This window comes from Sceloporus occidentalis, unplaced genomic scaffold, assembly GCF_023333645.1.
Source record: "Sceloporus occidentalis isolate IW3139 unplaced genomic scaffold, rSceOcc1.0.p SCAF_2, whole genome shotgun sequence".
Lineage (NCBI taxonomy): Eukaryota > Metazoa > Chordata > Lepidosauria > Squamata > Phrynosomatidae > Sceloporus > Sceloporus occidentalis.
The window spans coordinates 246,974,848-246,988,452 of NW_028316982.1; the positions used below are offsets into that span (position 1 = coordinate 246,974,848).

The 13,605-nt window shown below is 39.5% G+C and overlaps 1 long non-coding RNA gene across 1 annotated transcript; it reads left to right on the forward strand.

Moving 5' to 3' along the window:
* Positions 1 to 3,345: 3,345 nt before the first annotated feature.
* LOC149319936 (uncharacterized) lies at positions 3,346 to 12,029 on the forward strand. Its single transcript, XR_016279902.1, has 3 exons — positions 3,346 to 3,398; positions 3,850 to 4,034; positions 11,982 to 12,029. It is a non-coding gene; the product is annotated as an uncharacterized LOC149319936 (long non-coding RNA).
* Positions 12,030 to 13,605: the final 1,576 nt, after the last annotated feature.

Here is a 13,605-nt window from a genome sequence, read left to right on the forward strand (position 1 = left end):
GCAGTGAATTTCCCATTGAGCTGCTTGTGTAATTGAAGGCACAACTGGGCCCACTGAGTTGATATTAGAATAATGCTTGGATAAATAAACCAAACTTCTGGGTGCTTTGTAATCAAAACTAAGCCCTGTACTATAGGAAAACAGTCTCTCAAAAAGTTCTTGAAGGTCGAAGACAGACATGGCTTGCTTTCCTGGTATGTAATCTAATATCCTTTTCCAAAGCTCAACAATAACTATGTGTTTGTTTAACCATTTCACCAAGGCCTCCGTTTCCTCAGTGATGGGGATGTCCCCGCCATGCAACCTGCAGGAATTTTGAGGAAACATGGTGCTTGCCCCTTAAAACCCCCATCAAAGTGGCTTGGGGGATTATCCTTTGTTCAAATAAGAAAGGGTATTTATTTGAAGAGCCAAGCTGCTCAAGAGCATTTTACTTTGAGAAACGTCACTCATTTTAGCCCCATAGTTGACTTCAGCTTACATTAATTTTTCCATCCCTTGCCTTTGATTGTGGAATTTTGGTGTCACTTGAAGACATTTAGAAACTGGTGGTGGTGGGATCTAGAAAACAAGCCCTATGAGGAACAATTGAAAGACCCAAATACAGTTAAGACTGGAGGAGAACTGGTGGAGCAAAGAGTTGGCAACATGTTCAGATATCTGAAGAGCTGAAAAAGATGGAGTCGGTCTGTATGACAGCCCTTAGAAACGTGCAGTTTGGAGACAAGGTGTGCTTTCCTTTCAACAAGTCTTGGAAGGTGTGAAAGGAGTAATTTCAGTTAGGATATTAAAGCCACAAACATTATTTTCCATCCGTTGGTGTGTTGTTATGTGCTTTCAAGTCATCTCTTGATTTGTGGGAATTTGAGGGAGTTTGCCGTGGCCTTCTGCAGAGGCTGAAAGAGTGTGATTTTCCAAGGTCACCGGAGTCTCCATGGTTGGGCAGGGATTCAAACCCTCTTCTCTATTGAGATTATTAGAAGAGGGGAAAAGCCAGGAGTAAAAGGCATACTCCTGGCATAATCGTGTGATCATGCTGAAGATTTTCAGACAATGTTGTGCTCATCCAGGACTTATCCCATGAAGATCCAGAAATGCTCCAGCAAAAACCATTCACAGGGAAGTCCTGGGAATTATTTAGTTGCAGAAGCATTCCTGGATCTTCATGGGATAAGTACTGGATGAGCATAACATTGAAAATCTTCAGCACAATCACACAATTATGCCAGGAGTGTGCCTTTTACTCCCAGCTCCCCCCTCGCCCCATTTGATATTCTCGTAAGAGTCCTAGTGCCACACTCAGACCATTACGCTATACTGATCCTATCCCTAGTCAGGTCATATACTGCCAAAGACATGGGACTATATTAAATGATACACTAGAAGTGAGAGGGGAGGGATGCTTAATCCTTTTCAAACCCACCATTTCTGCACGCTGAATTTCACCTCTGATTGTGTTGAGGTTTATGCTTCCATTCAGATAAACATGAGCAGATACCTCCTTGAGACACAACATGGAAATATTAGAAGATGAAGGGATATTGGGGCAAGGAACCCTTCCCACTGTTAACTCTCCACAGGTGCTGGAGGTGATCAAGCTATTAATGGCTGGTGGCCCAAGTAGGGGGAATGGTTCATTCTGCCACTGTGGCCTGTGGGCCACTATGAAGAGGCTAGAACACCATCTGTTATTCTTTGTTTTCCTTCATCCAGTGGCGTCACTAGGGTTGGTGTCACCAGGTCTTTAACTCATGATGTCACTCCCCCCCACTGACCTCCTCCCATCCCACGCCACATAGAATCTTTAGCTGTGTTTGGTACTGATGTTACTCATTAATTGTAATTCCTGCATAACACTGACTGTGATGGTAATAGTTGTGACATAAAGCAACTAGCAAAGTTAAAATTAAACCTTTAAATTAAATATCATATCCACAGCATTTCCATGTACATAGTTCCAGTGTATTTACATGTAAAATTTCATGTGACTGAAGTGAAAATTTGGTAAAAGGTGATGTTTTTAAAGAAAATTTGAAAAGAATTCAAAATTTAAATTATTTTTTAAAACTGGGGGCTCTCCATTCTCCTCCCACTGAGCCTCACCCCACTCACATCATCTCTTTAGTATCTTAAAGGGACACAGATGAATGCCACATCCCATTTCTGCCAAAAAGCAGATGTTAGAGGAGCAGTGGTGTCACTCCCTCTTAAGGTGTCACCTGGTGTTGTCTGAACCCTCTCACTGCCTAGTGATACCACTGTCTTCATACAGGACTAGATGGCATACAAGTCTGCCTTACTGCTACCCCTCTTTTATTTCATGGCTTTGATTTTTCAAGTGAGCATATCTGGCTAGGCTTACATAGCTGGCTAGTCATCTACTGACTGTGCCTCCTAGATGAATCAACCTCAGTCAGTGGTGTCATCTGGGGGTGCGGGGGTGCAGCCTTCATTGGGTCATACTTCAGAAGAGGGGTGACACATGATCAGGCGTTCCTGTTGCCATGGGGTGAGAAGGGGTGAGCATATCCCTCCCAGGTTAATCATGACAGCAGCCCCCTCCTAAAGAGGGAGCACCACAGCACTGCCACTGCCACCAGCAGCAGCCCCCACACACAACAGGTGACAATGGGCATTGGGACTCCACTCACCCCAGTTGGGTGCAATCCACTGGTACTTTCTCTATGTAAGCTCTCTTTGAGGGAGATAGGTACATATGAGGAATTCTTATTTTTATCTTCACAGATGATTTGACCAGAACAGTTTTTACAATTGCAGTAATATTGGATGGATTTTTTGAAAAAAAGATATCAATTCATTTGTTTTTTAATATAGTTTTTGGGTGGGAATTTTCCAAAGGCGTAAAATCCCACTCTGTTGCTAACTGACTGTGCTGGCACTGCTCACATTAGTTTCCACATGTTAAGTATTCCATTTTGCCCAACACATCATTACTTTGGAAGGAAGGCACACAATTAATTTAAAAGGGCATTTTCTTATTGCTGCCCTCCAATGACCTTTTCCTCCAAGACATTTGCAAAAAAAAGAAAAAAAGAAAGATACATATCATAGGCAGTGGTCATGAACCTGTATATATACACATATTTTTGCTGTGTTAATACTATCTGGCTGCTTCCCAAGAATTTTGTACAGGAATGCAGCTGAGTTAGAGCTCCTGAGCTAATAAATTTCAGCCAACACACTCAAGCATCCTATTTTATTACCATGTCTGATCCCACCCTCACACACTTTTAATCTTGATCATGCTAATAGGGATATTTTCAAAGCCTTTTCTTGGGGACATTATCTCAAGCTAGCATTTAACCAACACATTTCAGCTATACACTGGATCTGACTTTGAGCCCATAACATGTAGTGTCTACATTGTAGAGTTACTGGTAAGTACTGGGGTTCTATGGCCAGAATCCTTTAAATGCCTTAGACTATTGTGACTCAGGACAGTCCTAGTGCAATTCCTTTGCCTTGGATAAGGAAGACTCCCGTCTACAGCTCTCACTAGGGGTGTAGCACTGGCCATGGGGTATAGCACTGCATCTTCACTCTTTCCTTGAAATCTTTGGAAGGAGAAGCAGCATTCTCCCTTGTTTGAGGTGAGGTTGATGCTTTTCCAGATGTGCAAGGGGAGCTGGATGTTTTCTGGGTACACCCCTGCTGCCAATGAGTCGGGTTGGGAGAACTGTGACTGAATGCCTCCATCTGCTCTCATACTTCTGGAGGAGAAGTAGCTATTGCTCCTTAAGTACCACTGTTAAGTATGCTGGTAAAGATACAATGGTTAGGCTAACAGTACCTATGCTATAGACTCCTGCTTCTGCCTTTGCTTCCTAGGCTTTTGGCAACTGCTGCATCAGCTGTATTAGAAAGTCAAGATTCTCAGAACTGGCATCGATGAACATCTGCATTGATCTTTGGATCACAAAACAACACCAACAAAGCAAAGAAGGACCCGGGACTTCACTAGCCAATATTAGCAGCTGATAAATATGGAAATATCTAGGGTGACATGCAGCAAGGTATTGCATTGCTCATATGCTTAATTTAAAATAATTGTGGACCAGAATCAGTTGGTGGCTTCTACATCATGGGGCAGTGAATCCCTTCCAGGGAGCTTGTTTTGGTTATCAGATCCAGAACTTTCAACAGTTCTTTTAAAGTCTGGGATAAAAGATGGAACAAAATTGACATTCACTTGGTGCACTCCATTAACCAATATATATTTACAGTGGGGCCTTGGTATACACTGGGGTTTGATGTGGATACCAAAAATCCATCAATGCTCAAGTTCCATTATATATAATGGCATTATAAAATGGTGATCCTATATAAAATGGCAAAATCAAGGTTTACTTTTTGGAATTTTTTTGGGGGGGGGAAGATATTCTCAAGCAGTGCAAAATCCCTGGCTATGGAGGGTCAACTGTGCAATAGGATATCTAATGTTTCTTCCTTTTCTATATCCAGCTTGAATGCTTGGCATTTCTCACTCCATGTATTGTAAAAGTTTTGGGGTTTTTTTGTGTGTAAAATCTTGAGCATTTGCTCATTTGAAAGATTAATGCAACAGTCAAATGTTACTATAACTCCTGATGTCTCATTTCTTAGGGATTGGAATTCAGATTGAATATTTCAAGTCTATTGGCCATTTTTTTGTCTTGTGTATTTGTTGGTAGATTTTTGTTAGAATGTGAATGGATTCCAGCTCCATAGCCTGAAACAGTTCTGTTGGTATGTCCTCTATTCTTAGTGATTTATTTCTTCCAGGTGCTGTGAGGGTAGCTTCTCTTCATTCTACAAGATTCATGTAAATTGAATCAATTATATTTTTTCAGGAAAAGACAACCCCAGACTGAGACCCGGAATCCTGGAAGGCAAGGGGCCTTGCCTGTTTGAGTAGATGTTAGCTCTGACAGAGGGAGAATAACCATGAGTGCCCTATAGGAGGTCTAAAAATAGTGGCATGAAGAAGAGGTGGTAGCAAGATGGGACTATGATGAGGAGAGGGTTCTGAGAAAGCTGGCTTCATCCGTGGACAGTTCTCTTTTCAACTTTGACCCCTCTGCCAAATCTACAACTTCCTCTCTGGAACCTTGGCAAGCCTTATCCTGATGTCATGATATTTGTGCTGTTATTGGTTAGAAAAGGCAGACAAATTCATTGAGCAATCCCTCAGCATCTCCACAGAATAAAAGGCTAAAGAAGCTAAATATTTAAAGAATGATTCTGGATTGTTTCAGAGTTGGGTATAGGATCCCGAGTTCCCTTGCTTCCTATCATGGCTATAGCTCAGAGTGTATGTATGTATGTATGTATGTATGTATTTATTTTAAAAATGACCGCTGATAGGTTTATCACACGGCACTCAGAAGAACGGGACCAGAATGGAACAGGAAGGGAACGGGGGGAAAACATGTATTATCATATGGGAGAACACTGCTGATGCTGCCAGGAGTCCTCAATCTAATCCCCATCCATCCCACAGCAGCTGATTTTGAAGAACTGTTCAGAATCGTTCTTCAAAACTGGCTGTTGTGGAATGGTTGGGGGATGGATTGGGGACTCCTGGCGGCTTTGGCGGCATTCTCCCATGCGATGACATATGCCCCCCCCCCTTCCATTCCCTTCCGTTCCGTTCCTATTCCTCAGAGTGCCATGCAATAAACCTATGACGGTTACAATACATTTATTTTCATTTATTTATAGTATGTTTCATTTATATGCTGTGAGAAAGGGACCCAAGGCAACTAACACATAAAATCAGTTAAAAAGTGTATATAAGAAATTAAAAACAATTAAAATACCTTGCTAAAATAATATAAAATTGTATTAAACATACAAAAGTTTTTTAAAAATTAAAATAAAACAGATATATCATATAAAAGCCCCCTTAACAAAGATTATATATTAAAAGCCTGATTAAATAAAGCTTGCCCAGAAACATACAGTCAATATTCACTGATTTTTTTTTTTTTTAAAAAAAACAGAATTGTGGCTATGATGACATCTTGAACTGCAAAAAAGTGCAGTTTGCTACTCTGCAATTTTTAAGTGTGTTTTATTACACCTCTTGCACCTAATATTGCTTTCTAAACCAACAAGCACTTGATTCAATGTATTGCTGGCATCCTGGTAATGAGTTATGAGAGTATTATGTTCAACTTATACTTCGTAACTAAGGTTGCAATTCTCTACTGTTCATGCAATAACCAAATCCTTTCACCCAAATCCAACTTTTCAGATACTGAATTCTCCAACACACATTCATGATGGCTGCGTCTGCACTGCAGAAATGATCCAAGTTAACACCATTTTAACTGCCATGGCTCAGTGCTATGAAATTTTGGGAATTGTAGTTTGTTGTCTGAAGTCTAAATCTCTCAAAAACTACAATTCCCAGAATTCCATAGCATTGAGAAATGACAGTTAAAATGGTGTCAAACTAAATTATTTCTGCAGTGCAGATGCAACCTTATTGGCTGGTGGAGAGTGGTGTGTGTGTGTAGGGGGGCAGTATCTAGCTATGTTATTATGTCTGGACACATCATTCTTGAAGACATCAAGGGGCTCTCAGGATACGAATGGTTATGTATTTAGCTATAGGAACAGAGCTGAGGCTTGCTCCAGCTCCTCCACTCCACAGGACAGAAAATGGTTATGTTTGGGATGCTTATAGGGAGACCTTGTGGTTCAGTGTTTAAGTGCTGGTACTGTAGCCACTCACAGACGCAAGGTTGTGAATTCAATCCCAGGCAGGGTTCCAGGGTCCACTCAGCCTGGCATCCTTCCAGGGTTGCTAAAATGGGTACCCAGCTTGTTGGGGGCAATTAGCTCACATATTATAAACTTTTAGAGAGTGCTTACGTGCACTGATAAATGGTATAGAAATGTACTTGCTATTGCTATTATAGCAGCTTAGTGAATGTGTTTGGGAGTCTTGGTCAAACATTTGCAAGCTTATCTAGCACAACACTGAATAGAAAGTTTAACTGAAAGCAGAAGCCCTTTCAGGTTAAGCGCACTTTTGACCTTTTAGCTAGTCTGAATGTATTGCCAGGGTTGAACTGCAGTGAGCCAGGAGTACTGATAAATATTCAGTAGCAGATGGAAAATCAGCTTGTTCTCATGTTTTGCTTGGTCTAAGAATTTGGAAAACTGATTTTGTAATTCATTCCAGGTAATAGCATTTCTAATCTACCTTTGGCTTCCCAGCTTCTTGAGACAGTCATTTGATTCAGGTTATAAACATTCTACGAAGAATTCAGATCTCAGATGGAGACCACGATTTCCAAACTATTGCTGAAATCTTGTCCACAGTTATGCAAGTTTTAAATCTTTTTTATTTTCAACAGACTAATGTGAATAACTGTATGCACTATCACAGATCATGGATATGTTTGTATGCTTGAGATACTGAGTTAATGAGCCAGGTATTTGATCTTGTTCTATTGCACTCCCCAATTAAATGACTAATGCATATACCATTTACTTTGAAGATTTCACCCACATGAATAGGAGCAATTGAGAAAAATACACTGAGCGAGAATGAATAATCTATCCTTCCTTTCTTTTTGTGGCTAGGCTTTCTTGGTCATGACCATGAGATATATCTCTCCAGGTGTCTACATACACAACATTTTTATACACAAGAATATAAATTGTCTATATGACATTTGCACACCTGCATAAGGTACTTCCAAAGAATCTGACAAAGTATGTAGTTTCCTGTCTCCTGCTTGCTTGCTTGCTTATTTATTACACACCTATAACTCAAGGTGTCTCACAATACAGACTAAAAGAAAATACAGCTAAAACTGAGTCACATTAGTAAAAAATTATTAAACTATTCCATTAAACTATTCCATTAATAATACAATGTGGATCAAATGACCATGCAAATCTGCCAGAACTCTATGATTTTCAGGGAATGCTTTCTCTCAGTCCCACTACCATCACAGGCTTGCTTGGTGAGGACATGGAAGAGAGCTTTCTTGGTGGCTGCTCCCATCTGCTGGAATGCCCTTCCATGAAAGGCTAGGCTGGCCCCCTCCCAGATTTCCTGCTTGCCTTTTGCAGGTAGATAAAGACATATTTCTTTAAGCAGGCTTTTAGTATATAATCATCATCAGGGAGGGTTTTACATGTATGTTCTGTGCATTTTTATATTGTTTTAGTAAAATGATTTTAGTTATTATTTTTTTAAAAAATATATTTTTTATCTGTGAGCCACCTTAGGTCTCTATATGAGAGAAAGGTGGCATACAAATGAAATGAATTTAATAAATGAATAAATATCATTCCCCATAATAAAAGACAATCCAATTGCAACCAGTTAATAGCCAAAAAACTGTCTAAATCAAAAGACTGTATACTCTTATTCTTAAAACTGGGTTCACTATTGTGTGTGGTGTTTATTCTTATTCTCAGAACTGTTCTATATGTGTATGTTCCACTCATATATGTGTACATTACTTGATTTCTCTGAACTTGGCTACTGTACACTCAGTTGAAAAGCTGAGTAGTTTCCATTAAAAACTGAAATCAACATTTTTTCATGTTTTATTAAAAATATATCTTGCTTCTCTCTAAAAACATCTCAGGGTAAAATCAGCTTTACCAACTTGAAACCATGTAAACAATAAAATGATTTTAAAAGGCCAAACATGTCCTAAACAGTTTACGTTAAAAGAAAATGGATTACAGCAGGTTAAAATAGTTTTAAACACTTTAAGGGTTTTTTGTTTTTTGTTTTTTTGGCATAGGCCCTTGTGGTCTGCAGCCCACTTCATCAGATGCACAAAGCATATCCTAAATTGAGAGATTTTTATATGCATGCTCAGATTAGGGTAAATGAAGGGATGGAGCTTCAAAAAGTTCCAACAAACCCTTATCTTTACATGGTCATAACAATCTTGAGAGTTGATGGCAATAAGTCCCTTGCAGAGACAAGCAGATTAGCTCATTTGGTAAAAAGTCTATGTAATGATAGTGTAATGGTTTCTTTTGTCACCATAAAGCCTTTGCGTTAGTGGTGACAGTAGATCAGCTACGTATGTTGGCAGAGCTCAGGAGCCATCAGAGCAGATTTGTTTCCTAACAGAGACAACTTTTGATGCCTTCTCTACACTTCTATTATGTCTATACAGTACCTGTGGCCTTTTTACCTCAGCTACTGATCTGCCATCAGTGTCACTATCTAGGTTACTATCTCTTTGCTGTTTATGCCTACACCAGTGTGATTATATCAACCAAAATAACAGAATCATAGAGTTGGAAAAATGTAAAAATGTATTTTATTTTTGTTTTCCTTCTCCTGATTAAAATAAAAACAATTTTCAAAGCCAAAGGAAAGAAATTAAGGGAAACAAAAATAGATTTTTTTTTTTTTTGCCCCCAGTTCATAGACCTCAGGTGAAACCCATCCATGAACTTGCTAAGTGGTCTGTAGACCACTTGTTAAAAAACCCCTAATGTGGCCCAATCATACCTTAGAATTTTGGGGGTAATAGTCCAATAAAAGTAATATTTCCAGACTCTGAGTCCAGTTGTGTTTATTGTATCTGTAGTGATGCTTCAAAATCCAGAGTAGATGTCTCACTAAAGCATGATCTAGCTATGTGTTGTTGCCTGTGGAAACTTTCAATACAGGCCTGATTACATTTAAATTCACTTACCACATGTACCAGCACATCTGTTATTCATGGTCTGGAGTGGTGTGGTATTACTGTTGTGATAAGTTCCATGGGAACAGTCCCATGCATGTGGTAGGTACACAGAAATGTGATCAAGCATATGTGGATGCTGAGGATTCACAATGTTATAGTCTGAACTTGTAGCCTTATGAAAGCAAAGCCTGCACTCTACCATTAAGCTAAGAGCCCTTCCCAATATTTTATTGCCTTAAATTAATCTGTTGGGATTGCTTCAATGATTCACAGTAGAAATCAAAGTAAATTCTATAGAATTCTGCAGTTTGGCATAGTCAAGGAGGGAGGCTTAATAATTTAAAAAAAAGAGCATGTGGGTTTTGGTTTCAAGTATTTTATGACGTTGTTTAAACTTTACCTACCACAGTTTTTACATCATGTCACAGATAATAGCAGGACGTCCTTTCACAATGCTCCTGCAGTTCTTTGGCAGATTAAATAGCAAAAGTTTGCCATAGGCATCTTGAATAGAAATGAATAATTAATGTGTCATGATGAGAGTTCAAGTCTTCAAACTTACACCAAGGACAGAATTAAATGAGTACCTGGCTACATATTATGTTACTCATTTACCTGTCCATGTACAACAGGCAACTGTCATGGGATTCTTTGCATTTTGAGACATTTAATGTGTTTTCCTTTACAAGAAGTAATATTTTATTTACTGTGCAAAAATCAAACTTTTTCTGTGCAAATTTTTTTCCACAGCTAAACTGCAGATGGATATTGCTGCAAAGTGCATATAGCTGTTAAAATTACACAGAAACACCCATATTTTCACAAAGTCTTGGGAACTGATTAAATTATTTGTTCTTGCATGTGAGAATTGCAATAAGCAAAGATTTATATACTTGGTTGAAGGAGGTTAATTTACTTTCTGATGGTAAGAAAGCAAAGCAGGTTCGTTTATCTAATTTTTATGCCACCTTTCTCTCAAAATGGCACTCAAGGTGGCTTACTGTATACATAAAAATGCAACTAAAACAATGCATAATACAGACATTAAAAATAAAATAGAAAATACTACTAAAATAATTTTTAAAAAACTTATTTTAAAACATCCCAAAATGTATTTAAACATAGAGGTCAAAATCCAGTGCAATCCATGAAACCATCCTTCTGCAAAACCAATGCAAATTTGAAGGCCTATTGAAATAAAAAGGTCTTCACCTGCTGCTAGAATAAGAACAGAGCGGGGCCAATTAAACCTCTGGTGGGAGAGAGTTCCATAGTCTGAGAGCTGCCATTGAGAAATTTATTTCCTGTGTCCTCACTAAATGTATCTGTGAGGATGACAAGAGTAAGAAAATGCCCTCCCCTGAATATCTCAAAACTTGAGCAGGCTCATGTAGAGATATATGATGTTTCCAATAGACTGTATTGGGATAGACTTTCCCAAGTGGTATAGGGGTTTATAGGTCATAATCAACTTTTTGAATTCTGTTTGGAAATAGACTCATAGCCAGTGAAGCCATTTCAACAACACAGCCATATATTTGCTATCGAACTAAACCACTGGCCTAAAAGTGACCAGAAACCTCTGCTAAACATATGCCTAGTTCCTCTCTTATTAGCCATCTAATGCTGGGAGATGACAGATGTATCCTGCTGCATTTGGAAGAACAAAGGCAATGTCATCCCCCAGCTAGTAAATGGTTATGGGGGAGAAAGTATCAGTTCTTATATAATAACCATCTATATATATGCATCTCACCTGTTCCTGGAGTTGACAGGCGAGGTGCATAAATGTAGATGGTTATTATATAAGAGAACTGGATACTTCCTTCCTCAAAAGCCTTAAATGATGTCACAAGCACAGCAGGTGTTCATGCTTGTGTGTGTGAGATGCATGCCCCAACTTTGCTCCTATGCTGGTGTGATGCTGTGCACCCCACCACATGGCAGGTGGCATCACAGCACTCCTCTGGCACAACATCCAGATGATACAGAGCCAAAGGAGTACCGTAAAGTCATGACACCGGCAGCTGTGGCACCCTTTCCGTGATACAAAAGGAGCTGTTTTTTTAGACCCCTTTTTGCACCACAGAAAGGCCAGATTGGGGCTGTGGTATGTAGTTGCTGCGGCCCCAATCCGGCAAAGACAGGTGGTCTGTTCAGCCCCAAAGTCAGCATTAATGCTGCAACAGGGCTGTGCTCTTGGCCTTTGAGCCAGACAGTCTAACTTCATGTCCAAAGGAATGCTTCTTGGACTTAATGTTTCTAATGTTTCTGATCAATTTTCCTTTGTTTATGTTACAGATGATGAATTATAATGGAACTGCAGATGTGGATAACACGGAAAAAGTACATAAAACTCAATATTTATATATTTCCAACTCCTTGTCACACGTCAAAGGGATTTTAAAAATGGAGTGGGGAATTTATAGCTGCAATCACATTTGCAGCCATAAGAAAAATTTCAAACGTTTACAAAATGAAAAAGGAACCTGAGAAGCAATTTTTTGGACGGGGGGAGAAAGAGAGAAAAACCTTAAGGTGGACAGAGTAGCAAATGCAAGGGACATAAACACATACTTTTCTGTCTCAGTGTGAAATGGTTTTCATATTCAGTGAGTTCTTAAGAGAACAGGCATGCATAAAACAGACATTTCCAAGAAAAAGCAGCCCAACAATACTTTGTGATTTATTCCACACATAGTTCAACATATTATAGAAAATAATTCTCTTTCCTTTGGGTCACTAGAGATTATTGTTTGTTGGTACGATTCAGTACATCACCTTTGAGACTAATTAGAACTTTTAAGCTGAGATCTGAATAAAAGTCATAATTATGGGAACAGGAAGACTGTATTGATAGAGTTGAATGTACTGACTGAGGTGTCAACATGATCGAACTCCATCTCAGTTAAGATAGTTTAGCATTTTTGTTTTTGCTGTGTGCCTTCAAGTAGTTTCCAACTTATGGCAACCCTGAGGCAACCCCCGGAGTGTGCTAGAGTCTCCTTCTTTGAAGGTTTGCAAACAGAAATTGGATGGCATCTGTCAGGTGTGCTTTGGTTGTGTGTTCCTGCATGGCAAAATGGGGTAATAGCGGATGACCCTTAAGGTCTCTTCCAACTCTAGGATTCTATGATTCTATAAACCCACCATGGTGTTTTTCTTGGCAGGTTCCTTCAGAGGGGGGTTGCCATTGCCATCCTCTGTGGCTAAGAGAATGTGGCTTGCCCAAGGTCATCCAGTGGGTTTCATGTCTCAGTGGGAATTGAACCCTGGCCTCCAGGGTCATAGCTCAAAACCCAAACACTATGCCACACTGGCTCTTGGTCTAATGTTAGCTTTTGCATATTACCACACAACAGCTGCTAAAATGCCTTCAACCCAGTTGTCTTTGCTAATGCATACAGCTGGATACCAATGAACAATAAAGTTTCACCCCAGCACAGATAGAGAGCATCTATCTAGTACAAAGGCAAGGATTTTTCCTTCATAAATTTATCTACCCTCCTTTTAAAGCCAGCAGCAGTAGCTATTGCAACCAGCAGTAGCAGAGGGAGGCATGGGAGATTATCACACTACACTCTTAAAGCATTGTTGTTCCATTTTTATTGCTCTGACTGGCTCCTGTTGCATTCTGGGATTTGCATGGTAAAATGCAGGGCCATTCCACCAGCCAGGTCCCAAAGACTGCTTATCTTTCTCCTTTTCTTTCTGTGTTGTTTTGCTTTGGTTTGTAAGTTTGGAGATTGTTTCATCTGTACTGATGGTAGATCAATCATGCAAGGAGTCTTTTTGGCAGTCCAGTGGAGTGAAAACACGACCCTTCAAGCAAACAATGGTTCAACCAATCTGCTGGTAATCATGGAATACATTTGTGGCCATGGATTCCCTAAGTTAAATTTGTGTTGTGTGAAAATTTACAGCG